Source organism: Rattus norvegicus, chromosome 12 (genome assembly GCF_036323735.1).
Source record: "Rattus norvegicus strain BN/NHsdMcwi chromosome 12, GRCr8, whole genome shotgun sequence".
Classification (NCBI taxonomy): Eukaryota; Metazoa; Chordata; class Mammalia; order Rodentia; family Muridae; genus Rattus; species Rattus norvegicus.
In genome coordinates, this window is record NC_086030.1 from 11,995,727 (window position 1) to 12,021,168 (window position 25,442).

The window sequence follows — 25,442 nt, forward strand, 5'->3', positions numbered from 1 at the left end:
AAAAGTGTTACTATGGGCCATCTGCCAGGACACAGAAATAGTTGCATTTTTGAAAAAGCATCGGAATAATATTGTTCCTTCTCAGCATTATCTCCATGGTGCACGTTCCTGGAAAGCAGATCCCAGGCTTGGCCATCTCCCAGTACACGGTGCTCTCGGGAATATGATGCACCAGGCTAACCGTTCTGCTTAATTTCGTTAGGAAAGAGCTGAGTTCAAGACCGTCACGGCCTGGCTCACGAGGAACAGCAGCCAGACCGTGCCGTGTGGGAGACACATCCGCCAAGGCCACAACCTGGGCTGTGACTATCCCTGTGCCTCTCAGGGTCATGTGCGCTTCTCCTTTTTGGAGTTATTTCTGGATATTCCCATCCCCTCCACTCCTCATGCTTAGGTTATCCACAGATCCGGGCTGCTGTCTGGGGCACAGGGCTTATCTCTGTAGGCATTATTGGTCTTCATAAAATTAAAAAATCGTGTCTCTTCCACAGAAAATATGGTATTCTAGAAACATTAGAAATGGATTTATAATGTAATAAATAGTCCCATCTAGGTATTTTCCAAAATGAAAGGAAATCCACATCTCGAAGAGCTGTCTCAGGACACCCATGTTCATGGTGGTATTTATTCCAGCACTCAAAGCCCCGAGTAACACAAATCCCCACCTACAGGTGAGAGGGTAAGCAAAATACAGTGTTTGCATGTAATGAGACACTAAAAGGATAGAAATTCCAATATACGCTATAAGGGAATGAAGAAAAAATTAATCTAGTCACACAGAAAAGATACCGCAGAATGCCCCTCCCATGGAGTACCAAGAATAGTGGAACTCACAGACAGCAGCAGACTGCTGGCCAGAAGCTGAAGGAGGGGCAGTGGCCATTTGGTGTTTAATGGCTGTGGTTCTGTGAGAGGAGAACAATTCTGCAGACAGCCGGTGCTAAGGGCTGAGCTGCCGCGTGCGCTTAAACATCGTGGGACTTAAAGGTTCATTTAAAAGTGATGGGGCCCCGGGAGTGGAGACAGCTCAGCAGTAAAGAACGCTTCCTGCTCTTGCAGAAGGCCAGGACCCAGTTCCCAGCATCCTTACCAGGTTCCCCACAAGCACTGTAACCCAGATCCAGGGGAGTCAGGGGCCCTCTGAACTCCACAGCCATCCACATGCGTGTGGCATATAGACACAGAGACACATACATTAATTATTTTCTTTGAATGATGACAGCAAAAAAGCATACTTATAACATAGGTTTTATATATATATATATATATATATATATATATATATATATATATATATCCCTATATTACCTATAGGATATATATACACATACATATATATGTATGTGTATGTATACACACACACACACACACACACACACACACATATATATATATATATATATATATATATATAGCCAGGACTAGAGGGTTGTGGAGGACAATCAACAACAAAGAAGAAGACCAGCTACTGCAGCTACTGAAGGTGTCTGTGCACTACTGAAAATACAGTTATTAAAGTAATATTCATTAGCACCTTCTTAGAAATATGACAAGTGTACAATCTGTTGTGGGTGTGTGTTGCTACTCCCCCACCCCTGCTTCTGGTCTGTGGGTAGCCATCAGAAAGCATCTCCTTCCCTCAGCCCACACTTCCACACTACCAGCTGGCAAAGGCTTCTGCCACTAGGCAGGTCCTGGCTTTCCATCCTCCTCCCCCTCCCCCTTCTCTCTAGCAAGATCCAAACTTCTGCTCCCTTTTGGCTCTAAAAACAAGCAGAAATATGAAGCCGTCACCATAGGAAGTCCTTTGTTGGGATATTAATGTGATGCCTCCCTTTGCTTTCTCTGTTTGCTTCCTCCAAGAGCACTCGGTGACTTCTGCGTTGCCTGCCGGGAAGACCCTTTCCTTCCTAGCTTCAGTTTCTGGGTACTTAAACCAGAAGAGAAAAGAGGACTTCAAGCCACAGCAGGAGAACTACAAAAAGGAGGTTTGGGAGATTCCTTGAGTTTCTTAAGTCTATGAAAGATTGGGCTGGTATCTTGAGGCAGGCTAAGCTCCTGCACCAGCAAAGCCTGGGGGAGAAAGTAGCAGTTACACCCATCCCATGGGAGCCCAGACCCAGGAAGAAAGTAACAGTTACACCGGAGCCCAGACGGGATCCCAGAATGCACCAGTTCCCAAGTACAGAAGACAAGACGTGTAGTGAATGACCTAGAGACATTGTAACATCTCAGGAGGCTCTGTGGGGATGAGACGGGATCAGAAGGATGTCTTTGGCACCTAGAAGTAACCAAAGGAGGAGGAAAGATGCTGTAAAGGAGGTCAAGGTTTAAACTCTTGGGCTAGAGAGATGCTCTGAGAACAAGAGCCCTTGCTGTTCTTCTAGAGGACCCGAGTTCAGCTCCTAGCACCCATGTCACGACCACCAAAGCCCTGCCCTGATTTATGTGTGTGTGTCAGCAGCTAACAATGCTGAAAATTATCTTAAACGTTTTTAGAAAGAAAGATCGAATCTCCTGCCAGTCCAGAGCATAGAAAGGGCCAGAGTCACCAGTAAGTTCTAGAAAAGGAGGTGGTCCCAGTTTTATTCCTGGCACATTACCTCGTGATAATAAAGCGAGGAAACATATTCTCAATGGGTAAAATGATTATTCAGCTTGAACTGGGGGGTGAAGGCAGATCTCACACATTCCCCTGTGATGTTTCTAGCGTCCCCCTACACCCCACACGCACTGCCAAGAGCAGTACACACAACCTACTGTGAGGTGACACCATAGCAGTCTGGGATGAGTTAAAAAAAACTTTCAACATCTGCCCACTAAAGCTTACCCTTGTCCTCCTATTTCAAATTGTTTTTCTTCCTGACACCGGGCACACTCATCTAAACCTGCATGTGTGACCTCACCAAAGGCCCTGCACTTACAGAACAAAACAAAACACAATCTCGTTATCAACCGCCAAATCCTTTACTCTCTAACCATGGTTCAACTCGCCCATACCACTCTCCTTCCCCACCATTGTGTGGATCTGCCAGCACTTGCCACCTTCTGACAACTTTCCTGCACTCCTCTGGCTTTGACCTGACGGAGGCTGAGGGATTGTAGACCAGCTCCCGTGAAGCCCCCAACGCAGCTGCTGATGCCTCACAGGCAAAAGAAGATTGGGTTCCATTTTTCTTACAAGCCGCTCATGGCAATGGGACGGCAGGCGCCGGAGAGAGTAGACGCATGACGGAATATGTCCTGTCAAAATAAACATCTCTCTTCAGTTTTCCTCACCGGGTATCCGGTCCCAGCAACATGACGAAGAGCGAATCCATTGAGGAATCTTTTCCTGGGTGCAGGAAGCAGGTGAGGGCAGCAGATATGGGGGTTTTTGGTTGTTATTTTGCTGTTTCATGAGTGGCTTGCGTGCGCCACGTGCATGCAGTATCTGCAGAGACCGGAAGAGGGTATCGTACCTCCCAGAACTAGAGTTCTAGGAGGTTGTGAGCAGCTGTGCTGGTGACAGGAAAAGAACCAGGGTCCTCTGGAAGATCAGTAGGCAGTGCTCTTCACCTCTGAGCCATCCCTCCACCCCTTGTTTGCAATTTGATACCAGAACCACATGTGGGTTCCTTTTAAAACCCTCTCTATAAAGACCCCGTGACCCTAGCTTGATTTTCACAGCATCTTTCATTGGTTAATTAAATTTCATTCCCATAAGGTCCGTGTTAGGAACCATCAGTTTCCTGAGGCTGCCTACTCTCCCAGTTCCTCATCCCAACCCAACCGTTCATGCAGAATCCGAGCCCCCAGCACTCCCCACAGATTCCAACACACCCAGCAGAGCATGTTAAATCACCAAGAGTCCATCCAGAGCTCCCTCAGCGCTCCTAAGCCTGTGAAAGAGCCAGTTCGAAGCCATTAGCCTGATCATTAGAGACTGGTCCAAACCCCACTGAATCAAGGAAGCACAGAACTCTGAAACAAACTGTCGTCTACGACTATGAGGAGAGCTGCGTGGGCAACAGCCCGCGCCGCAGAGAGGCTTTCTCTCATATGAAGCTAATATTTTAGACATGAGCTCACCTCACTTTAAAATACTTTACATTCAGGGGGGAATGAAACTTAACTTCCTCCTTGAATAATTCAGAACCGCCTCTAATTTTTAGTACACATAAATCCGTTCTGCTTTAATAAAACGTCTCCCTCTGAGGAATGCCTGCCTGGGCGCTTTGCCTCCTCAAAGGCGCGTCTCTGAGTATTGGTAATTCATGGACTTTTAACATTTAGGGGTCAAATCATTATTTGAGATAACCGCCCATTTTTCTTGGGCATCACTTGGGAGTTAATTCTCCTTGAATTCTTTCTCCTTGATTTCACCGAGCTGTTTCTTCGTGTCCTTTTTTTTTAACTTCTTGAGTTCTTTAATAAGGTTTGTGATTGCTTTTTTAACTCCTGCATCCTGGAGATATCTGGGCAGTCCTCATTAGCAAGCATTTCTGCCAAACTGACCAGTGTGGGAAAGAATAACGCTGGTATTGTTAGTACTCTTGTGAGGAGATCTCTCTGTGTGGATTTTCTTTGCTGCTCCAGGCTAAACCCTGAAGGAGGCCATGGAGGCCTGACCAGGCCGTGTGGAGTTCCTTTGTTAGTCCAGGCTAGACCTGGGAGGAGGACATGGGGCTGGATATCAACCATCTATACTTAGTAAATACTTTGGCCATATTTGGCTAAGACCTTTATGTATTTATATAGGCATGTCTAATCTTTTCCCCAATGGAGAGCTCTGTTTACAAGTCTGTGTCTCTGGTGTTCTCCTTCCTCCAATAAGAGCTGCTCATAGGGATAGACACTGAGTGATGAACTGGTCCTCACTGCATTAATACAATAATACATTTGTACAACGCGAATCCCTAGGAGCAGGAACATGAAGACACGACGATGTAGTCAGGAGAAGCTTGCTCCCCTGGAGAGTTAACTCCCAGTTCTTCCTCCAGCCCCAATTCCCAGAAATAAGACTCAGACTCAAAATACACTTACAAATACCTTGGCCATATAGCTAGACTCTTTTCTGACTAGGTATAACTTAAACTATCCCATTTATTTTAATCTACATTCTGCCACATAGCTGGTTACCTGTGCTCAGGGGCCATGCAGCTGTCTAGTCCATCTTCCCATGCCTGCCTCTATCCCAGAATCCTTCCTGCCTCCCAGATGTCCCGCCTTCTATCCTACCCTTTCCCATAGGCCATAGGTTTTTTTTTTAATTGACAGGTTCCGCATCCATACAATACACAAGATGTTCTCTCTACACTCCATTCTTTGAGGCTCCAACACTGGACTCAGTGGGAGTCTACAGCAGTATTCTCAGGCTCCTGGTCTCAGATTGATTCATCTCCAGGCAGGTTTTAACCTTATTCTGTTAGCAAGGCCAAAAATGTCTTAAAGCTGTGACTTCTCCAGCTCTTTCCTCCTCGACATCCCCCATTCACTCCTCGGATCCTTGAAATCTTCCTCCTTTTCCCTTGCCCCGGACCTGCTTTATCAAACCAATGCTTCCCACTGCAAAACTGCAGGAATGTTTGCCCAAGTGGCTGTCCGTGGTCCTCCCTGCTCAGCAGCCTTTCTCGATGCTGAGTCTTTCCCCTTTCTAGTTCTCTCCAGGCTTCCTTCTTGTCTTACAGAGAAGAGAGAGTGCCTTCATGTTCATGGTGAACCACACCCATCCTTGGATGACTTCAAACACTAAGGGATGTCCAAGGCTTTAAAGGGGCTCACTGGACCCGGTGTTGAACCCCAGTTCTGTTTCTTATGTATTTCAGTCTGGGGCCAGTTACTCAACCCAAAGACCAATGAGCTTTATCTAAACCACCAGGGTAATAATTTCCACTCCAATGCAGCTCTGTGAATCTGTGAAATTACAAACAAGACTTGACCATCGTGTCCCAGTTCTGTGCTCTACGGAACAGAAACCATGAGGTATGCGTGGCTAATATACACTGTAACACTGAGAATCCGTGTTCCTGTCATATTTAATGTTAATTAATTTTAGGTTGAATTTGCACGTCGTGGAGTCAGTGACTTCCACTGGGCGGCGCGGCTCTGGAACACAGATGCTCCTGTTAGCACAGTCGTTGGAGAGCAATAGCCAAGGCCTCCAGTTCAAGTCCTCACTTGAGCCACCTAGGCTGCATATCGAGCAAACTCGGGCCCGGTTTTATGAGACCATTGTGTGCTCCATAGAGTGAAGAAAAGCCCTCAGAGGCCACAGTGAACATTGGAGACTTATTTTGCCCCAGCAGTTTATAACTAGTGAAGACACAGCACAGGCAAGACTCCGGGGACATGGGGGGGGGGTGGAATGTCACTGCATACAGGTGGGGGTGTTTGCTCCTGAGTTTTTGTTTAGGGTTAGTGACAGGAAGTGGGTCCTCACACCTAGAGTATGTACCGGGCGCTGGTCTCTACCAGCATCGAATGGGTCCCCATCACCCTGTGACCACACTCACTAGATGGCAGTTGGACAACTGCCCATAGAGACCACCAAGGCTCACACAGCTAAGAGCATCGTCTCTGCCCCTCCCCCAGGGTCTGCTCCCCTTCCCACCTCATCCAGTCAGTTTGCCAGGCCTGAAACATCCTTGTCCCCCATCAAGTGACAAAGTCAGATAGTTAGACCCCAATAACTTCTAAAAGAAGCCTCGGAACTTGTCTTTTCCACAATATTCTTCTGCAAATTAAGAAGCCAAACTGAAGTCAGGAGAGTGCATTGGTCAGGGTGTGCTGGAGAAACAGAACCAATGGAGTATGAAGGACGGGTGGGATGGGGGAGGGGAGGAGCAGAGGGATGGGTATGTTTTAAGGGATTGGTTCACATGACAAACAGACAATTGCAGTCTGCGGACAAACCAGCATGTTTAACCAAGGAAGAATGCTATTACACTTCTGCAAAAGCCACCTACCTGTTGGCAAAAAAAAAAAAAAAAAAAAAAAAAAAAAAATCCTTCCTCTGAGCAGAAAGGGCCCAGTCTTTTAAACTTCAACTGCCTGCATGAAACTCACCCCACTTTGGGAAGACACTGGGCTCTACTCAAAGTCCACTGAAGTAAATGGTAGCCCTATCCAGTTATGCTCACAAATAGACACCTAGCATCGTTGGCTGCAGAACTAGACTCGGTGGCCAAGCCAAGTGGACACATAAAATTACCCATTGCAGAATTGAAGTAACTTGACCAGTGCCTCTGACTTAAAGCCAGGATGAAACCTAAGTGCGCTTTTAGAAACGGGAAGATATCATTTCCTCTGTTGCTGAAAGTATTTTAAAGCATAAGGGACCTTTCGTCCATGAAGTACAACATGTAACACAGATGTAGGGACGCACACAGTATGCAGCAGAACGGACTACTCACATCTGAGACTCTGTATTGATTAGTCCACATTGCGTTTGTCACTTTCTGCACCATGACAAAATACCCAGTGTGGCCAACTTGAGGGAGGAAGGATTTACCTGGGTCCAAGGTTTCAGAGTTATTTCAGTCCACAGTCCTTGGTTTTCCTCATTCTGAGCCATCAGTGAGGGAAGGCGTCATGGCAGAGGGAGCATGTGATAGAGGCTGCTCACCCGTGGCAGGCAGGAAGCACACAGAAGACAGGGGCTAGGGGGCATGGCAGGATATAGTCTTCTAAAGACACCTTCCCTCCCCATTACATAGTTTTTCCAAGCACTCCCTACACCCTGATTTTCACCACCTCCCAACTGACCCATCATATTAGAAGCCATCAAGGGTTTAATCCATCGATTAGAGCATATATATATATAGAGAGAGAGCATAGATCTATATATATATATATATATGTGTGTGTGTGTGTGTGTGTGTGTGTGTGTGTGTGTGTGTATATATATATACATATATATATATATATATAGAGAGAGAGAGAGAGAGAGAGAGCGCACGCCATATTTGGCCATAGCTCAAACCTATGAGAATGAAGTGGATTGGGGGAGACAATCTGTGTTCTGTTTTCAAAGAACTATGACTGTAAGTATCATGTATCTACAGCCAGATGTGAAACGTTTTAAGAGTGATATGTTTTTTTTTCTTTTCTAAAAATCAAAACAGGGGGATAGAAAGTGGCTCCACACTTAAGAGTACCACTGCTCTCCCAGCTTTAGTTTCCAGAGCTCAAGGCAGCCCCCAACCATCCTTAACTCCCCTTCCAGAAAGTCTGAAATCCTCTTCTGGCCTCCAAGAGCACGACAGACATGGTGCACACATATACAGGCAGGCAAACACTCCTACAAAAAAAAAAGTAAAATTTAAGATCTCTAAAAAACAAATCAAAACCATAGCCGAGGTTGGGGATTTAGCTCAGTGGTAGAGCGCTTGCCTAGCAAGTGCAAGGCCCTGGGTTCAGTCCTCAGCTCTGAAAAAAAGAAAAGAAAAGGAAAAAAAAACATAGCATGTGTACTGTTCTACTTGGGAATGTTCGCATATGCTTCTAAACACTAAAATACAATTCCCCCGGGCCGCTGGTATCAACGCCAACTGTGAGAGGTGGACACATGTCATTTCTTTGGAATCCTCGTTGACTGCAGAACATTCTCGGCCACTCCAAAATAAACCAACGTTGCACACTTGCTCATAGAAGTTTATCCCATTATTTCAGACTGCACCGTCGCCCCCAAAATCCACAACCCTTTATCCAAAATCTTGAACACCAAATAATAATAATAATAATAATCTAAAAATAAAGTATTTTATGACTGGTCTGAGGGCAAAATGTAACTTAGGTGACATGAAGCTATTTGCAGTCTGTTTAAAAAATCCAATGTAGAGTGAATGCCCGCCGTCTGCTTTATAAATATTAGTCTATGCCACTCAAGGTAACGTCATAACCCCACGAGAATGTCATGTTATGTATGGCAAGTGCAACTAAACTCCAGAGTGCCGTGCTCTGGATAGGGAACGCCCCCATCGGCTCCCACGTCTTAACTCCCAGTTCCCAGCCTCACGGCTGCTTAGCGAGCCAAGGCTGTGGAGGTGTCAGAAGGGACTGACAAGCTGGAAGCTGTGGATCCTTGACGTTTCTATCCCAGCCCCGCCTCCCGCTCACTCTCTCCTTCCTGACTGCCAACTGCCTCATTCCAGCCACCAAGCCTTCCTACCCATGATGCACTGTGTGTGCCCTCGACCTCCAAGCCACCATGACCCTTCCCGTTACTTGCTTCTTTTTCAGGTATTTGTCAAGGCAACTAAACCACAAATGGTGATCGGAACAGAAAACTGAGATTGAGAAGCCGGAGTAGATAGGGTTAGGGATTTAGCTCAGTGGTAGAGCGCTTGCCTAGCAAGCGCAAGGCCCTGGGTTCAGTCCCCAGCTCTGCAAAAAAGAAGAGAGAGAGAGAGAGAGAGAGAGAGAGAGAGAGAGAGAGAGAGAGAGAGAGAGAGAGAGAGAGAAAGAGGCGGGAGTAGAGCCGAGGGAGGAGGCTCGGAGGCTAAAGGCTCATACTGGTCTTGTGAGAGACCCTGTCTGGGTACCGAGCATCTGCGTAGTGGCCTTGTAGCTGCCAGCAATCCGGTTCCAGGGGATCTGATGCCCTCTTTTGGCCTCTGACGGTTCCAGCATACATGTACTGCACATACACATAAAGTAAACATGTTTTTAAAAGTCACTACTGCTGCAGTAAACCTGACTGTGTGTCCTCAGATGTATGGAACACACAAAAACTCAAAACACTGGGCCAGAAAAGCCCTTCAGTATTTAAGCACAGTTTGATGGGAGTCTGCAGACCAGAAGAGGCCAAGAGACATTCGGGCAGAGGAGACAGAGCTCATGAGGCTTCAGATGGGTTGTATGGGGACCGGGCTAGAGGTCATTCGGGTTACACACTGGAAAATAATCTAACTCCGTTCCGCTGCTGTTCTAAGAACTTGAGTGGAGATGGATTTAAAAATGATGGGCTCGTGTGTTTGGTGGGAGACCTGCCCTGCTTCTCTCCTGCTCTGCCAAGCTCCGCCCACTCTCATCTGTGTCCTCACGTACATAGGACCCGGTGGCATCCTGCATTCCATAACTAGTTTGTTTCTCTTACTAGTTTGCCCACGCTGTAGCACACGTCCCAGTTTCTCTTTCTGAAGAGTGAAAATGCTCAACTTGCCCCTCCTATGCACCCATCCACTTGCCAATGGACACTTGGGTTGTATTAAACTCTTACCTACCGTGAATAATGTGGTTATGTCCGTTGCTGTATAGACAAGAGTCCTTGCATTTAAACTGTTTGGATGTGCACTGCTAGATAATGTGGTGATGTTACTTCTGTGTTTCAATCATGTGCAGAGACACACACTATTTTCTACCACAGTCTCACCAGGTTGCACTCTCTCTTTCCAATAAAACGAAAAACCTCACATTTCTCCATATCCTCACAGCAGCTGCTATTCCTGCTTATTATTGGATTTTACTTTCATTTTTAGTTTTATTTTTAAATTGGGGGGAGACAGGGACTCGTGTCACACACACTTGCTAAGTAGCCACAGATAGCCCTGAATTCTCTATGCCCTTGAGATGGCAGGCCTGCACCATTGCTCCCAGATGTGTGCATGTATGTGTGAAAGAGGGGTGTGTGTGTGTGTGTGTGTGTGTGTGTGTGTGTGTGTGAGAGAGAGAGAGAGAGAGAGAGAGAGAGAGAGAGAGAAACAGACAGACAGATGGCATATATACGAAAAACATCTTTATTTTGCTGTTTGTAAAAGAACCACCTCGTGGGTCTGAAATGGTACTTGCTTTGGTTTGCATCTCTCTAAGGAGCGGAGGATGCTAGACTTTTCTCTTGACCCCCTCTGACTTCGGCAGTGTTTCCCTCGCCCAGGACCAGGGAACTGACTTTTTCTTCAGCTGTCCTCGCTGTTCATGACTCTGGCCTACTCTAATCTGTGGACTCTCTGTGCCTCTCTTCTACAGGTCCTAAGTATCTGACCCAAGACACCAGTTAGTTGCTAAGTCACAGCCAAGATTGACTCATTGCCTGGCGACACACATGTGAACGAGATAGAACGAGGAAGGCCTGGGCACTGGGAAACGGCCTCTGGCATCCACATCCCTTCCCAGTAGACTACAGCTAGATTTGTTTATACTGAGCCTTGGGGTGACACATTAGTTGGCCAGACTAAGCCCTGAGCCCCTGACCTTGGCATCCACACAATCCATAAGGCGGGCCAGACAGAGCCTCCCGGTGCCAGTTCCCTAAGGCAGCAGGACCACTGATGACAGCTGGAGAAATGCATGTGACACAGCGGTCACTGGGCAGGGGGCCCACTGGCAAGTGCCACTCAGGTCATGCTGTCCTTGTTCAGACTGGCACGCTGGACGAGGAGACGCATCTTCCCGCCATGGGAAGGAAATGAGAGGCGGCTTCACTCCTCCCTCCCTGGTTTGTACTAAAGTGTAATTTATATACAGTAAAAGTCACCTCATGTATACATTCTTCAAGTTTTGACAAATACAGCCATGAAGCCACATCAAAATGGAGTCATAGAATGGTTCGGTCGTCTGCCATTTTTTTTCCTGCTCCTTAGGAGACAGCCCTCCCTAAACTTGCACTCCCTAGAAACGATGCATTTATTTTAGGTTACCATGGTATTGTTCTCCTGGAATAACTGAATAAAGCCATACAGTACTCAGCCCCTTAAGACAGTCCCTTTTGGTTTGAAGAATTTGTAATTCACAATGTTCTTCCTTTCCTAAGTCTTTTAACTGCAGTAAACTATACATATGTCAAGTTGACTGCTTCATGTTTAGGGGAAATTACATGCATTTACCTTTTGTGCAAGTCACTGCTGGTTGTGCTCTTAGAAGCTGCTCCTCATTAAGTGATTAACTTGGAGCTTAGTTTCACTCAGAAACCCCTGAAAACAAACTCTGACAGTGTGTGGTGTTGGTGAGGGTTAAGTCTAGCTATGTCTCTGTAGTGGTTGGAACATGCTTGGCCCCAAGGACTGGGTACTATTAGGAGGTGTGGCCCTGTTAGAGGAGGTGTGGCCTGTTGGAAGAGGTGTGACCTTATTGGAGGAGGTGTGGCCTCGTTGGAGGAGGTATGGCCTTGTTGGAGGAGGTGTGGCCCTTTTGGAGGAGGTGTGGCCTTGTTAGAGGAGGTGTGGCCTTATTGGAGGAGGTGTAGCCTTGTTGGAGGAGGTATGGTCTCGTTGGAGGAGGTGTGGCCTTGTTGGAGAAGGTGTGGCCTTGTTGGAGGAGGCATGGCCTTTTTGGAGGAGGTGTGGCCTTGTTGGAGGAGGTGTGGCCCTGTTGGAGGAGGCGTGGCCTTTTTGGAGGAGGTGTGGCCTTGTTGGAGGAAGTGTGCCAGTGTGGGGGGTGGGCTTAGAGACTGTCCTCCTAGCTGCCTGAGGATAATCTTCTCCTAAGCAGTCTTCAAAAGAAGATGTAGAACTCTCCAGCTCCATGCCTGCCTGGACACTGCCAAGCTCTTGCCTTGATGATAACAGACTGAACCTCTGAACCTGTAAGCCAGCCCCAGTGAAATGCTGCCCTTTATGGTGACTGGTCATGGTGTCTGTTCACAGCAGTAAAACCCTAACTAAGACAGTCTGCGATTATCCAGTAAGGTCAAGGCATAAACCTGTGGCCCAGAGGTGATGAACAGAAGCCCCAAACCCTGTGGTTATGTTAGCCATAGAGAAATGATCTTAGTCCTTCCTGTGGGGAAGAAAAACTCTAAATCATAAACCCTCGGTATCTATCAAAATTGTGTATATATTTTCCCCAACCCAACAGTCTCACTGCTAATAATTTATCTTAAAGATATATATATGCACACTTATGAAGTCCCATAGCATGGAAAGCAAACATAATATCAGAAGCAAGCCAGGCAGCCATCTACAGAAAGCTAGCTATATAAATTATGGTACACAATTGCAATATAATATAATATAACTATGGTACATCTTCTTCCAAAGGAGCTACAATCATAAAAAGGAGGTTTGATGCTACTATGGTTCTTCTTTTGAAGACGTTTTTATTTATTATATATACGTACACTGTAGCTGTCTTCAGACACATCAGAAGAGGACACCAGATCTCATTACAGATGGTTGTGAGCCACCATGTGGTTGCTGGGATTTGAACTCAGGACCTTTGGAAGAGCAGTCAGTGCTCTTAACCACTGAGCCATCTCTCCAGCTCTACTGTAGTTCTTATAAGGAAAGAACTGTAAGATACATCGGCGAATGAGAAACCCCCAGGGCAATATATACCATGATGATTTTTGTATAAAAGAGGAATGCAGAGAAGGAACACACACAGCTACAAACCAGATCACTGGGGGTGACCTGGGGGTGGGGGTAGGGGAGAAAAATAACGTAGACCTTCCTAAGACACACCTAAATGTCTTTAGAGAAAACCATCTCAACAGTATAAATACGCTATCTCCAGAAGGTATTAAGTAGAAAGGAAAGGAACAGTCAAGCATTCCTCGGGGAAATAACTGTCAAATTTAACAAGAAGGACTTCTTTACTGTAGCAAATGTATTTTCAATAATCACAAGAGCAACACTCTTGTTTATAATCAATTATAATAATATAATCTTGTTTATATCAAATACTGATTATGTACAAATGCTCTTCAGTATTTAGAAAATTCCTTCCTTTTCTGAGGCCATCGTACATTTGGCAAGTGTGAGAAAGTGCCTTCTGGTCACGCAACTTAAATCTAAACACATCCCTACGAAAAACAAAGAGCCCCTGGTTTCCTATGAGGACCTATGTCCTTTTCCCTTCAAGAAGCAATGTTCCTTGCCAAAAAATAAAGGTTTTAAACAAAACAAGAAAGGAGGGACTGAGAGAAGGAAGGAAGGAAGGAAGGAAGGGAGGGAGGAAGGAAGGAAGGAAGGAAGGGGAAAGGGAAAGGAAGGAGGGAGAGAGGAAGAAAGAGAAAGGTTGCTACAAACTTTAAATTACTATATTAGACTGTCAATTTGTGTATTAAATATCATCACCAAAAAAAAAATGGTGAGAGTCATGAATTATCCACTAAGATCAATACAAGATTCCTTGGAATAAGACCTGAAGTAATCTTAAGTATGTTTGGATGCAAAAATTGAGTATATTAATGTCTTGTGACCATTTAAAAGCCTGCAGAAACTTAGCAAAACACACACACACACACACTCACACACACACACACTCACACACACACTCTCACACACACACACACACACACACACCACACCCTCTATCAGCACAGCCTTCCACGTGACTGTGTACTGGGCAGAGTTCCTAGGAATTCTGGGACAGACTCTGTTCTGAGTTTACAGGTTTGGGAGCTCAGCAAATTGTAGAACTGCGGTCCCCTCTTCCTCCAGGCCATCAGCTGTGGGGCTGGCCGTATGTCCAGGCCCCTCTCCCCCATCCCTCTTCATCCTCCCATGTATCCAGGCTTCCCTGTCATCTCAGATCTCTCTGCCTCCCCCTGCCATGTTCCTCTGGCTCCACCCAGAGGAGTTCTCTGCTCTCAAGACTTAAGTCCACGGGAATAAGCTCACTCTTGTAACTTCCGTCAAATCCCTCATGCCCTAAAACACAACATACGCCAGGTACCTCTCTGAGGAATCCGTCCATCTCTCACAACGGGCATTTAAAATACAAATGAATCGGGGGCTGGAGAGGTGGCTCAGCATTTAAAAGCACCTGTAGCTCTTGCACAGGACCCAGGTTTAGTTCCCAGCACCTACATGCCAGCTCACGGCCACCCATACACCCAGTTCCAGAGACACAGATGCCCTCTTCTTATTTCCACAGGCTGTGGACACTCACACGGTGTAGTAGACACAATGGGGGCAAAACGCCCATGCATGCGGAACAAAATAGCTTTCAAAAATAAAGACCTAAGAATCGAAAACCTTGCAACTTCATGAGTAGGATAAGCTGTGGGCACAGCCTGTCATTGATGGCTTCTATACATGGATGTAAACAAGCATGCTCGTCTCCCGAGGGCCTCACACTCAGCCAGTGCAACCTAGAAACTATACAAGTAGCCCTAGTCTGGCGGGCATTTCAGAGAAGAGCCTGGATCAAGATAAAACAAATGATCAGAAGAGTAGCTAGGAGATAACACTTGAGTCAAGTCCCAGCATCGAATCCCTACAGAACAAGATAGGGGGAGCAGTATTTCAAAATGGAATCAAAATCCAAGTTCTAAGCAAAAAGTGGTGGAATCATTCACTGAGCGAGGGACCCATGGGTGATTCAGGTGGGCAGCTGCAGGGTTATTTTAGGAAGTTGGGCATTTTCTGAGACACTGAACTTACAGCCTTCTAGAATTCTAGATTCTAGCAAATCAGACCAGCCAAGACTGACCCGGAGGTAGCCAGAAAGGAATAAATTGAGAGGGGTCATGTGTTTTACACTTAAACTCTTAACTTTGGATTTCTAACCCCTGTCCTCAAAGTCTCTCTACATCTTAGACCCCAAAAGACACGTTTACCTGCTACCAGCACCACATCCAGGAGGCTACCCCAAGAGGATCTCAAGTTCGAGGCCAACCTCAGGTGCACAATAAGACCCTATCTCCAAAAATGGAAAAGGAAAAGGATTCTCGTTTGCTAACAACAACAGCAATGCAAAACAAACAAACAACAGGACAATTTAAAGAAATCTTGTATATTCTTTATTCTCACAGTTTTATTCTTTAAAATGAAAAATGAGATGCAGTAACCATGTTTAGTTTGAAAAGGTAAATGCCCTTAGTTTTCAGTGGAAGCCCTTATTTATAGAAACAAGGTTTGCATGAAAATAGCAAAGAGTCTACTCCCTATGTTCCAGTTGGATTTGTAAGCATAGATAGAACTCGCACCCTGAGCATGGGAAACGCTTGTCTCAGATCACACTACCCACAAAGGACTTGGTGGACGTTCTCAGTTGCACTTAATCTTCATTGTTTGCGTTAAGCAAGCCACCATCCACTGAGATTCCCGTCAGCCTTCAGTTCCAAACCACTTGAAGTCTGGAAGGGATCCTAATGTTCACGGGCGCTCCTAGCAATGCCAGGCCCAAGCTCCAGAGTCTTTGGCAAGCAGAGAGAGGAGGGACTTGTCACTCCGGCCATGTGGTGGCATTCTGTGGCCCGAAGGAAAGGCAGTCGCCTGGGGGAGGGGAAGGTAGCTCCACAGGCAGGAGGCACAGGGCTGTTCTCCCGCGAACTCCAATGTCAGAGACTATGGGGCATCAACACCATTCCTGGCAAAGACCTAAGAAGACCATGCATGGCCAACATGTCAGGGCCACCAGGACCCAGAGGCAGGCTGTGCTATATTATGAGGAAAGGCTATTACCATGAGCAACCCCAGGCCGTGGGCAGTGCCTGCCTACAATTGTATTTGAATCTATATTTTTAAGCATGCCATAACTCACCATATCACAGTCATTCTCAATAAATGAGCTCACTCTTCTTGAAGTTCCAGTATGCGGAAGGAAAGCATGCTATAAAGAATTCACATGAGTCCTGAGAGGCAGCTAAGGACAGTGGCAACAGCCTATATGGTTTGGGGGGGGGCCTCTTAGACACCCCTAACCAACACCCGGGAGGGAGGCTTCCCATGCCTCACCCTGGGGTTTTTATTAAATAGACCCTGGAGGGGAGTATTAGCACCCTGTGTGGTGTGCCACCCCATTTAAACACACATGCACATGCACATGCAATGCACACACAAGGACTCACTTGTGCGTGCACGCACAACACACACACACACACACACACACACACACACACACACATTTTGGGTAAGTATGAAACAGTGTGCTTCCCTGTGGCTTTTCCAAACATCAGAAGAGTGTTGTTTATCTCTCCTACCTCCTCTCCCTTGGCCACACCCTCTTCCCCTCCAGACAAAGTCTCTCTCCCATCTTTCTGCTCCCCCTCCTAACATTTGAATACTACGACCACCTATCTAGAGCGCCTTCTCATCCCTCCTCCCATAAGCCCTTTCGACTTTTCTGACTTCTGCGGTTACTCTGGGTTATACACTCAAATCTAAAACTTTGTAAGCAGGACCCATGAGTAAGAGAGAGTGTGTAAATATGCATTCAGTAGGCTTTTTAATATAAGTATTATATATCGCTTCTCGGCCTTTTGGCTAAGATCAAGTGTAATATAAGTATTATATATAATTTATATATAATGTATGCATATGTATAGATAAAACACTAAAGAAGGTGTTGTGAATTTGAGAGGGAGTGGGGGTGCAGGAGGAATTGGAAGGGGAAAGGAACGAGTAGGGATGACAGTGCTCATGTATAAAATTCTCAAAAGTAAAAATGTAAGTAAAAGCAACAGCTATGCAATTTCTATATCTTAAGTAAAAAACAAATATACGAATATTTCTCCTCAGTCTGTTCCTCTTCCCCACTCCGTTGCTCCTCCCCACTCCGTTGCTCCTCCCCACTCTGTTGCTCCTCCCCATTCCATTGCTCCTCTCCACTCCGTTGCTCCTCCCCACTCTATTGCTCCTCCCCATTCCATTGCTCCTCCCCATTCCATTGCTCCTCTCCACTCCGTTGCTCCTCCCCACTCTGTTGCTCCTCCCCATTCCATTGCTCCTCCCCATTCCATTGTTCCTCTCCACTCCGTTGCTCCTCCCCACTCTGTTGCTCCTCCCCATTCCATTGCTCCTCTCCACTCCGTTGCTCCTCCCCACTCTATTGCTCCTCCCCATTCCATTGCTCCTCCCCATTCCATTGCTCCTCTCCACTCCGTTGCTCCTCCCCACTCTGTTGCTCCTCCCCATTCCATTGCTCCTCCCCATTCCATTGTTCCTCTCCACTCCGTTGCTCCTCCCCACTCTGTTGCTCCTCCCCATTCCCTTGTTCCTCTCCACTCCATTGCCCCTCTCCACTCCGTTGCTCCTCCCCATTCCATTGCTCCTCTCCATTCCGTAGCTCCTCCCCCTTCCATTGCTCCTCTTCACTCCGTTGCTCCTCCCCACTCTGTTGCTCCTCCCCACTCTGTTGCTCCTCCCCATCCTGTCCTTGAAAATGATGCTTCAACTTTCTCCCTTTTGCTTGAGCCTACATCTTAGCTCACCCCAATGAGCTTGTCCCTATTATCATGTTCTTTTTGCTAATTAGAACTGTGTCTACAAAACACAGGCGCAGGGTCCAGTCTGTGTCATTCTTGTCAGAACTGGTTTGTAGAATGAGAAGAAGACTTCTGATATATGGAGATTGTTAAACTATGGGGAGAGTTTTCATAAGTAGGTGGCTGAAGCTTTTTGTCTTTCTCATTTAACTTCCTGTGTCCCTAAGACACCTAGTGAATGTCAAGTGAGGTGAAGATGCTTAAAGAAACAGCACATACGGCAACAGAATCTAATCGGGAAAGCATGTAGTTCTTTAATCTGAGAAGTTAGCTTCAAGCAGCAATATTGTGACACTTAGCCATATCTGTAACAGTAAAACACCTCTGACAGGAGCCCGGAGCAGTCCGGGAAAGACAAAGGTGATAAAACTGGGAACTGTGTGCTGCTGAGAGAAACTGATGCACATTGTATATTTTAGATTTATTAATTTTTATTTTATGTGTACCATCATTTGCCTACCCGTGTGTATAGGCACTGAGTGTGTGCAGTGCCTCCAGAGGCCAGAAGAGGGCATCAGATCCTCTAGAACTGAAGTTACAAATGGCTGTGAGCTGCCAAGGGGCTGCTGGGAACTGAACCTGCGTCTTCTGCCAGTGGAGCCAGTACTCTCACCCACAGAGCCAAATTAAATACGAAAAGTTGATGGCTTTTGAAGTGAATGGAGTTTTAATTTTATACTTAATCATAAATAAGTATCTTGCAGATACATTCTTTACCAACAAAAATACTAAATTAGTCCACTTCTGTCTTTAAAGAGCCATCTTTAAATAATCAATATGCTTATTTTATAAAATCTCAGTTAAAATATGTATTCTTTCTTGGAATTGCCCCGCCTCCTCCACACTATAGACTTGCAAACCCACCTGGGAATAGAGCAAATTCTCAATGATGGCAATGATTCCAGATGTGGGACGTTTCCAGCGGTTTATAAACATGTTATAAGCTTTATTCTGTCAAGTGACTGCTTGGTAAGAGCCTAGTAATGAGGGCCAGAGAGACGTCTCAGTGGATAAAAGCGCTTGCTGCTCTTGCAGAGAACGGAGGTTGGGTTCTTGGCACCCACATAGTGACTCCCAAGGGCTCCAGCACCCCCTTCTGGCCTCTGCGGGTACTGCACACACATGGTGAGCATACACACAGGCAAAATATATAATTAAACCCTAAAGGAAAAGCAAATATTTTTAAAGCAGGTAATTAAACCAATTACCATACAAGTTACAAATCAAAAGGTTTAAAGGTATGAGGAACGGAGAAAATGTATGCTTTTTAAAATATGTAGAAACAGATGGAGGAGGGGGACTAGATTTCCAGTGTAATTTCCCCAAATCCACCAAGTCATTGGAAAGATCATTGCAGCTGTTGAATTGTGGCCATTACAGTTTTCCTTCCCCTCTGCTAAGAGGAGCGGCCGCCGGAGACCTAACAGCACATCAGACCTCATGGCTGCCCTCAAGGCCATCTCTTTGCTCTTTACTCCTTGTCCCCACCGTCCTCCAACCTAAGCCTGAAAATTCTCTCAATCTTTTTTGGGTTCTAAATGGCCTGGCTCCTGTACACGTGATGTAGTTTAATCATTCGCTCACCAACAGGCATAGCGATAGTTCCATCCTTCTGTTACCAAAACAGCCTGCTGACCTTAGCCTCCCACTGACCCTCATGCCCGCTGCTCATCCATCCCGTTGTAGTTCCGCCAACTTCTTTACGTCTCCTCTTTCCACTCTTGGTCTCTCACAGTAGCTAGCCCTCTCCCTTACACAGTCACCACATCAAAATCCACTGGACTACACTTCTGTCTGTATCACCCCAAACTTAAAATTCTCCAATAGCCATAGTTACAAATTCAGTGGAGGTCAGACCCAGTGTGCACTTGGCATACGCACTTCCACTGTGCCCCACTCGGAGCAATTTAGTGATGTCAAAGTTTCTGTCAACTTGTGTCCTTCTGCCTTTGCTCATGCTGGGCCTCCCCCCAAGCATAAAGTCACATCTTGATTCATCTAACTCATGACAGCTGTCTCTCTAACTCCCTGAGGAAGCTGTTGGTGACCCTCAGAATGGACAATGATCTTCCACAGATGCCTGTGTCTACCTCAGCCCACCGTGCAATACGTAATACACCGTAACACACACCCTTTACACTGCAAGAGAGAAGGAACCCCATGCTGTTCACCCCACACCAGGCACTTCCACATCCTTTGGCATAAACTGCTGAAGAAAGAAAGAAAAAAGGAAAGAAAGAAAGAGAGAAAGAGAGAAAGAAAGAAAGAAAGAAAGAAAGAAAGAAAGAAAGGAAGGAAGGAAGGAAGGAAGGAAGGAAGGAAGGAAGAAGCAGCCTGGGTTTCAAAAATCTGAAGAAAACCATGACGTTGCTGAGCACAGCACATTGCCTGTGGTAAAATTTAAATGACATAATGTGTACCCAGACACTTGGGACAGGATCTGACATGAGGAAAGCAATCAATGAGTAATGACATGTCAAGAAGATATCAGAGGGGGTTGGGATTTAGCTCAGTGGTAGAGCGCTTGCCTAGCAAGCCCAAGGCCCTGGGTTCGGTCCTCAGCTCCAGGAAAAAAAAAAAAAAAGAAGAAGATATCAGAGAAGCCTGGAGAGGTGGCTTGGTGGCTGAGAGTGCCAGCTGCTCTTGCAAAGGACCCAAATTCAGTTCCCAGCACAACATGTTAGATAGCTCGCCGTGGCCTGTAACGGGGCTGCAGAGATGGCTCGGCTACCAAAGGATAACTAAGTTCACAACACAGAGGACAGTGACAAGGTAACTCCAGCTCCATAGGATCTACAGCTCTCTTCCGGCCTCCCTGGGGACCGCACTCTTGTGATGTACACACACACACACACACACACACACACACACACACACACACACACGACAACCCTTTAAAAAGGGAATGACCTTTATGTCACAACCAGTGATGAGGTAATACACTTAGAAAAGAAATGGTTCATCATAACTCACAGTCCGTTCAGTTCATGGTTCCAGGGTAGGCTCAGATAGATCCGTGACACAGCTTTTCCAGCACTGTCTGGGCACTGCATCGCACTATATCACAGTAGAAGTACATGGCAGATGCCAAGCAATCACCTCATGATGAGGCGCATGGCTAACCCCTTAGAGGTCATTTCCCATTGACTAGAAGAGGGGCCAAGCAAGGTCAGATTCCAACTCCTCAAGGTTCCACCACATCCAGCCACACCAACCTCCAATACCTGGGAGCTTTGGGGAGACATTTAAGATCTAAAGTATAGCATAGGAATTGAGAAGACTGTCTGGGTATGAAGGCACACATCTTTAATCCCAGCACTAAGAAGCAGAAGCAGGTGGACCTCTGAGTTTGAAGCCAGCCTGGTCTACAGAGTGAGTTCCAGGACAGCCAGGGCTACACAGAGAACTCTTGTCTTGAAAAACCAAAATAATAGTGATGATGGTGATGATGACAGTGATGGTGGTGGTGATGGTGGTGGTGATGGTGGTGGTGATGGTGATAATGATGATGATGATGACGACGACGACGACGACGATGACGACAATGATGATGATAAGGGTTTAGGGGTCAGTGGACCAAGTTGCCACCAAGTCCCTCTTCTGAAGCATTGTCTTACAGAGATAGAGATGAAGGGCTGGAGAGGGTGTGGTGATGCTGGAGAGGGTGTGGTGATGCTGGAGAGGGTGTGGTGATGCTGGAGAGGGTGTGGTGATGCTGGAGAGGGTGTGGTGATGCTGGAGAGGGTGTGGTGATGCTGGAGAGGGTGTGGTGATGCTGGAGAGGGTGTGGTGATGCTACAGAAGGTGGTGGTGATGTTGGAGTTGGGTCCAGGAAATCCCAAGGAGAAGGCAGACTGGAGAAATGAAACTAATCAGTATTGTAGGGCAGGATCTTCCTACTTATGAAGGTAACCTCGGGGAGGGAAGAGGAAGGAGGAAGGAGGGAGGAGGGGAGAGGGAAGAGGGAGACAGGACAGCCCTGGAGTCAGTTTTAGAATGATGACAACTCAAAACGAGTGTGATGTCTTCATGGCTCTGAGCACCAGGGTTGGGAGAGGTGGTGGCTCAGACTTTAGCTCGCCCAGGCTCACATACTCCGCCGTCCTACCCATCCAGCCAAGGCTTCCTCTGGGTGAAGCACAGGAGTTCTGTTGTAGGGTTTCCCCAGCCCTGCCGTCCCCTGGGCTTGATCAAATGCCCATATGGAACTTCCTTTGCTCTTTTTAGGACAGAAGGATTATCACTTCTTCCTCACAACCTCCCTGAGGGAGTCCAAGGCTCCCAAAGCACAGAATCCTAATGCACAGACCCCAATGCACAGACCCCAATGCACAGACCCCCATGTACAGACTCCAATACCCCAACGTATAGACCCCAACACAGATCTCACTCACAGGCCCCAGTGCACAGACCCAGTACACAGACCTCCATGCAATGACACCCCCCATGCAAGACCCCAGTGCACAGACCCCTGGTACACAGACTCCCATCTCAGGACTTCTTGTGAGCTATGCACATATTTTTGTCTATCCAGCTTGGCCATCTATCATCCTTTCCACTGTCCGTCCAATCTATTACTGCACCAAGCCTTCCCCCTACATCATGAATTAGCTATGCGGCACTTGGGCGAGCTGTAAAACTGTCAGGATGTGACACATGCAGTGTCTTGTACAGCAGAAAATCCCTCCTAGTAGGAAGCCTAAGAAACCAATGCAAAAAATGGCTCCAAAGTAGCCACATTTGTCTAACTTTAAGATGCTCTATTCCAGAGGAATACAGGGCTGTGTGTTTTAGCATCTATTCGTCTGGCCCCAGAACCAATGTTTGTTAGAGGCTACACTAATTAAGTACTGTACAAGGCATGAAGCCACGAGATAGATGAGCGAAATCCAGAACGCCACAATCCCCTCAATGTCCGGTCATGCATTTAAGAAGAAATAAATGAAGTGACAAACTGGGTCACACGGAACCAAATTAGACTTCATGGTTGTTTAAAACGTTTTAACACAGTTTCATTTCCTTAACATTCACATATGATGTGTTTGGCCCAAACTGTGCGTGGTTTGTTGTTGTTTTTTTTTTTTTCTTTTAAAAAGCTCAAGTGGGGGGTTGGGGATTTAGCTCAGTGGTAGAGCGCTTGCCTAGCAAGCACAAGGCCCTGGGTTCAATCCCCAGCTCCGAAAAAAAGAAAGAAAAAAAAAAAGCTCAAGTGGTATTTTGAAAACTAAAATCAAGAGATTTCATGAGACGGGTTAATTATCAATGCCATTCCTACATTCTCTTAGAAAATGCACAGACCTGTCTACCAACCCTGGTGTTATATTTCTACAAATCATGGATATTTTATCTCTGCAGAGCAACCGTCTCCCTCCCCCTTCATTAACGAGTTCCGAGTCCTCTCTGAACCCATCTAGACCACCAAGTTCTCAGTCACTGCCCGGCTCTGCCCTCCCTCTATGTGCATGCATAAACAGAAGTGGAGAATAAGAGGAAGACGGGGAGGAAGCACGCTGCTTGAACATTTGAACAGAGAGCAGTTCCCGAAGCTATGAAGAACCATCCTACATGTTGGCTGTGTGAACACAGCACACTAGTCCTCACAGAGACCGGAAACCGAAGGCTGTGAGGACATCTGCGATTGGTCTTCTGCCCTGGGTACAGTCCATTCCATAGCAGGCAGAAGAGCAAGCCATCCATTCCAGTACCTTCCTGAGATGCATGTCCTTCCCAGCAGATGTCACGATAACAGTTCTTGCCTTCTTCTCTGTGCTTCTGCTCCCTAACTGGTTATTTGCCCCATGCACATCCAACTCCTTGCTGAAATAAAGGCTGAAAAGTCCCCATACCCATTCCCGACACTTAGACCTGACTTTATCTCAGCCTCCCAAGTGATCAGGAAAAGCAAATGAAATTTGCAATCAGAAACCAGTCGCGGAAACCCAACGCCAGTGTGTGCTGAAATACAACGGCAACCCTGAAAGTTAGACACTGTCATTCGTGAGATCAGTTTGGCACCAGCAATAAGGCCGAAGCATCAGGTATCCTGTGAACCACAGGGAACCTTCCCTACAGACTTTAGAGTGATGGGTTTTGGCCCTTCCCTTGATGGTCAGCAAGAATTACAAGTATATTGCCACATTATCATCTGCGTTCTAGTTTGGTTTCTGTTTCCCTTATAGACACCACAACCAAAAGTAGCCTGGGCAGGGAAGGGTTAATTTCAGTTTACAGATTACGGTCCGTCCTTGAGGCAGGATGATGCATGAGCTTGAAGCAGCAACCATGAAGCAACACTTGTTACCGACTTGCTTCCTCTGCCTTGTCCAGATACCTTTCTTACACAACACTGGCCTACCTGCTTAGGGATGACGCCACCCACAGTGGGCTAGTTCTCCCTACACCAATTAGCAATCAAGGGAATGCCCCTACAGGCATGTTCACAGGTCAATCTGGTGGAGGCGAATCATGGATTAAGAGCCCCTCTTCCCTGGTGTGTCTAGGTTTGCATCAAGTTGATAGAGTATAACTATCACAACTTCAATAATCACACAAAAAGAGACAGTCCGAATGCTCTTACAATGGGCAATCTATTTCATTATCATTTATATCACACAGTTTGTAACATTATTTTTTATATGGGTTGAAATCTACTAAATTGATTTCGAGTCCATTAATGGGCAATAATTTAAAATAACAGCCCGGGGATACCTCTCATGCGACGCCTGGTTATCTATCAGAGATGTTGTTATATTACTTTGGTGATAAACTGAAAACACTCTCAGTTTCTATCAGCTCTGGATAAGAAAAAATAAAATTTTATAGCCATATCAAGTTCATATCATTTTTAAAAATAAGCTAAAGGCATTCATTTTATTACCAAAAAGAAATCTTACCAAAGTATACTTGTAAAATAAAAACAAATTTACTGCATTTCCTTGATGATATAACATTATATATATATAACATATACATATACATATATATGTACACATACATACACATCTGTTTATGATTCAAAAAAATTCAAGGAAACATATCTATTTGAATTATGGTTTTTTGGGGGGATAAGAAATGGAAGGAATTAAAATAGAAGTTTGTACCTATGACCTGTGTTTTAGGTCCTCTTAAAAGACTTACTTATTTTGTGTATAAATGTCCACCTGCATGTATGTACGCTCACCACAAGCATGCAATACCAAAGGAGGTCAGAAGAGGGCGTCAGAGCCCCTGGAACTGGAGTTGCAGATGGGTGTGAACCACCAGGTGTGTGGTTGCTGGGACTCAAAACCAGGTCCTCTGCAAGAGCAGCCAG

The 25,442-nt window shown here is 46.1% G+C and overlaps 1 protein-coding gene and 1 pseudogene across 3 annotated transcripts in view; one reads left to right on the plus strand and one right to left on the minus strand.

Moving 5' to 3' along the window:
* Mtus2 (microtubule associated scaffold protein 2) overlaps positions 1 to 25,442 on the minus strand; it is a 373,086-nt gene that overhangs the window by 253,014 nt on the left and 94,630 nt on the right. The window lies entirely within an intron of this gene.
* LOC120096082 (U2 spliceosomal RNA) lies at positions 17,110 to 17,202 on the plus strand (annotated as a pseudogene).